This window comes from Pan paniscus, chromosome 9 (assembly GCF_029289425.2).
Source record: "Pan paniscus chromosome 9, NHGRI_mPanPan1-v2.0_pri, whole genome shotgun sequence".
Classification (NCBI taxonomy): domain Eukaryota; kingdom Metazoa; phylum Chordata; class Mammalia; order Primates; family Hominidae; genus Pan; species Pan paniscus.
The window spans coordinates 6,913,574-6,918,408 of record NC_073258.2 but is presented as its reverse complement, the minus strand read 5'-3'; the positions used below and the strand labels follow the sequence as shown (position 1 = coordinate 6,918,408).

The window sequence follows — 4,835 nt, the reverse complement described above, 5'->3', positions numbered from 1 at the left end:
AGGCCTAGCATAAGTGCATGCAAAAAACTTTTCCTTGATCCAAAAATATACAAGGTGAGTCAGTCACTCATTCCCAGTCACCAAAGACCCCACTCAGCTCTAGAGTGTTGCAGACTCAGCATATACTGTCCAGTTAACCCAAGACAAGCGTTGGTAGCTGGAATTATATACATGGAACTTCTTAGACCAGATTTGGATCTTCCCTTTGGAACCTAAAGTCCTTGAGAGGTTCAGTTATGAATTAATAAACCCAGGGCTTCTATAGAGCAGTGTAACCGTGAACAAAATATTTGCATTTGCAACCAACCAAACAATTGGCTTTTTCCTCCCAAAATCAAAGTTACCTTATACAAAGTATATAATTACATATAATAATTACATTAATATGTGCTCCCATCTATTGAGCTCAATAAAAAATTATACAATCGCATTTACCATTTTTGAGGAATTCAGTCTTTCATTTATTCATTCATTTAACACATAAATGGCTTACCATTCTCAGGGCCATGTTAAGCACTAGAGTTAGACAACTCAGGGAAAACAAACATCGTCATCGTGTTTGCAGTGAATAGGGAAGATGGGCACTAATCAAATAACCACACAAACACATGTACAATGGGTTCTCTGTCAGTTTTAGTGCTTTATATATATTTGTATTTAAATCCTCACAACCTCTCTATGAGGTAAGTATCCCCACATCATAACGATGAGAAAATGGAGATTCAGAGAGAGAAAGTGACTAACTTAAGATCACACAGTTGGTATGGGCTGGAGCTGAGATTTTTTTAACTCAGGTTTTCTGCATGGGTGGCTGGCAGTCTGATTAGCATAAGAATTAAGAGCAGGAGATTTAGATTTATATACACTGACTTTAAAAAAAAAAAATTGCCAAAATCTAAAATCCACTGTATATCATAGCCTAATAATCTTTAACTGGGTAAACTAGTAGCAAAGCTTTTTAGAGACCATCTCAGGATTCCCTTTATGTCAGTCTCAGATACTACAGTACTGTAGCTATTTGGCCTGTGAGGCAAAAGAAGGCATTATGAGACATGCCGAGATGCCTGCACACTGAAAGTAAAGTTGTAGAGGCATAGACCCCCATATCCCTTCCAGCTCTTGAGGTCAATGCAGTCATGAAATGGCCAGCAAGGAAAATGGTCATGTATGGTGATAGAGATTAAGGGTGGGTGGCAGCAGTGTCCAAGCTCAGAGCTGTTGTGGATAAAAGACAAATACGACAACGCCCAAGATCCCTACAATGCTAGATCGGATATCTAATACCCAAGCTTTATTCTGGTAACCCTCTGAATGGGAATTGTCCAGCCTCAGGGCTCTGTATTCTTTTAACTGTGAAGGATGCCTGTGGTCCTGAATACCATCATATCAGCCTAAGGTTTCTGATAGAGGTTGGAGGGAACCTCAGTGAGATGGACATGCTGGCTCCCTGATCAGAAACTTTGTTATTGGGGTGGTAAGTGAAGCAGACAGAAGGGCCTGAATAACACTCTTGCTTATTCAGCTTAATATCTGTGGCCCTGATAAAAAAACCTTGCTGTGTAAATGTACAAGATATCTTTTCAAGTGACCTTCTTTTCCAAAGTGGCTGGTCAAACTGGATATAATGAAACTTTTGGTTGGCTACTACTAGATACCATGATAACTTTAAATTCATGATTTGCTATCCTTGTTATTTGAGCTCTACGGGCAGGATCTGTGACTTCAGATATATCTATCTGCATTGGCAGTGGCCTCCTAGTTTCTGATAGGCACAGGACCCTGAGTTCCTTGGAACCCATACTACAACGGCCAATGAAATACAATCCAGCAGGGGAAACAACCATTCCAACTAGAGCTGCTTGCACAGGATTCACAGCTCCCACCCTGCCTTCTTGCCTCCAATTCCTCATTCTCTCTTGTCTGAATTCATTAAAATGACACACAAAAATGACCACAATCATTAAATTCCCATTTGTCTGGATGGCCATAGAAATAGACACTGTACCTTCTAACAGCTCTATCATCACTTCTTTTAAATTTGAGTGGTTTTCCACTAAGAATATCCCTATTTCAATTCTTCAAGAAACTTACAAATATTTTAGAACTGAGCATGCCAAGGGATATGATAGTGCTGAAGTGAGACATCCTTCAGTTTCTGGGTAAACTTCCTTCTAGAAGTTTGGAAGCAGCTTTGGAAAAAGCACCACAATAAACACAGCTCTCCTCTCTGAGCTGCACCCTTAGAGAAAGTCTTCTGACCATGTGTTATAGAGAATTACACCTTGTCCCCAGTCTCTCTGACATCCATCTTTATCTCATTCCATTCCAGTTTATAAACTGCGTGTTATCCCCACAGGCCTCAGACATTCAGATGGCTCATTCCCCTACCTTCCTGAGGATCCACTGTCAAGAATTTTTTGCTCCTGCATCTACCCTACCCATTTATTCAACAATATGTATTGAGCACCTACTATATGATAGACATTGAACTTGGAGCTGGGAATACATCAGTGCACAAAATAGCCCTGCATCCATCCCTGGACTCATGGAGCTGACATCCTAGCAGATCATCAGCTGTGAAAGTGGACTACTAGTCCACCCTTATCATTGGTACCTGAGAAACTAGCACTATCCAGAAGTTATAGTGAGCAACTTCCCTAGGCTTGGCAATGCCAAACTTTCTGTAATGCACAATCAGAAATGCATAAAGAATCAAGAGGAAACTACCACTCCCTAATCTGTAAATAACTGCAAATAAATTTGACATGTACACTGTTGCCATACGTGTTTCCCTACCACCCACCACCCTTTTCTGATTCTTGTTATATGAGCTGGTTAAAATTAAATTTGGGAAAAGAGGGCCAGTATTAAGGTGAATATAGTTTACTATAGCTCTTCCTTAGGCTTATAAATCAAATGAGAAAGAAAAATCCAGGGGAGGGGAGGGAAGGAGAGAGGTGCCTGTACAGGTAGATACACATATTCTCTCAGTTTGGTTAAGCCCTCTGGACAAGAAGCTATTACAGCATATATGAGTTTGAGATAGTTCAGCTCTAATCAGAGCAATGAGAAGATTATCAAGGTGATACTTTAATAAGGTTTACAACACTTTTAGTCTCCAAAAACTGTAACACAGCTGAATCACTCAAAAACCTCAAAAATTAACTCTCCGCAACCACTCCTCCCCTACCGCAAATCTCAGGGTCATGTGTCAGGGTCCTTCTGCTATTCTAGAAAGCATCAATCCTCTTCTGCTGGAAGTGCTTTAGGAGGCTCTGACGGATCTGCCTAGACTTGATGCAATACACAATGGGGTTCATGAAGGGTGGGACCAAGAAGTGTAGGTTGGCCATGAGCACTGCCAGAGCAGGGTAGTCATGCTTCTTTACTCGGTGCAAGACAGACAGCCCCAGTTTGGGCAAATAAAAGATGAGAACAATGCAGAGGTGTGAGACACACGTGTTGAGTGCCTTGAGCCGTTCCCCAGGTGATGCAATGCCCAGCACAGTTCATAGGATCAGGGCATATGAAAGCATGATGAGGAAGGAGTCAAGGCACAGTGAGAAGAGGATGGAAACCAGGCAAACCAGGCTATTGATCTGGGTGTCTGAGCAGGCCAACCCCACAAGGTCACAGTGCAGGCAGTAGCAGTGACAGAGAGCGCTGGTCTTGGGAAAGAGCAGCTGCTGCAGGAGGATAGGTCCCGGGAGGTTGAGCAGAACAGCCCTCACCAGAATGGCAGTTCCCACCTTGGCTGTGACTGAGCAGGTAATGATTATGGCATAATGCAGAGGGTCCCGGATGGCAATAAAGCGATCAAAGGCCATGGCCAGCAGTACACGAGACTCCACATAGGTGAAGGTATGGATGAAGAACATCTGTGCTGCACAGAGATCAAAGGGCAGCTCACGAGCTCCCAGCCAGAAGAGACACACCATGGTGGGGAAGGTAGAGGCACAGAGGCCCAGATCAGAGGCTGCCAACATGGACAGGAAGATATACATGGGTTCATGTAAGGCTGGATCTATGTGGATCAGGAAGAGGATGATATTATTACCCAGGATGGAAACCACACAGAAGAGGTTGATGGGGATGGAAACCCAATGATGAGAGGTTTCCAGGCCTGGAAAACCAGTGAGGAGGAAGGTAGACTGACCAGAAGTGCTGGTGTTGCAGGAGAACATAGAGATTCCAGGCAATAGTTGTCCACCCTAGGAGTAAGAAGCATTGTTCATTTGATCATTACTTATAAAGTCCCTAATAAGTGTGGGCTTGAGAAAGAAGAGCTACCTCATAACCCTTTCTTAGGCTATGAAACAAACTCCATTCATTTTAGGAGCTCTATTTCCTTCTGTTTCCTGAGCTTTTGGGCTTGAATAAAATGATATAGCACTTTATTCTATTTTTATTCAAAAAGAGAAAGTTTCTGAGTTGATCTCTGCTTACTGCTTATGGCTATTTCATTAGCCACTATTTTCCCTTTGGCCTAAACAATCTCTTTTTTGCATTTGTTAAACCTAAAAGTCTCCCACTCCAGAGTGTCTTCTCAGACTAAAAACTGAAGAAAGGAGAATAATTTTATGTAGAAATTTAAAATTATATTAGAAACAAGTTTAAAATCCACTTCTACTTATTCTTAGAGGTGAGTTTTCCAGTCTGACAGATCTGTTAACAAATACACCATAAAAGCCACACTCAAACAAATGAGGTATTTTCAAAACCATCCTGTTAGAAGGCTGGTTGCATATTCCTCTAGTGCGGTCATAGAACCAATATTTTCTGTATTTCTTTTCTAGAAATGCCTTTGGGGCCCAAAACAGGTTCTTTAAATGTGC

At 41.8% G+C, this 4,835-nt stretch overlaps 1 pseudogene; it reads right to left on the bottom strand.

The window, feature by feature from the left end:
- Positions 1-3,230: 3,230 nt before the first annotated feature.
- On the bottom strand, positions 3,231-4,184 carry LOC100985124 (olfactory receptor 51G2-like; annotated as a pseudogene).
- Between the last annotated feature and the right edge of the window lie 651 nt (positions 4,185-4,835).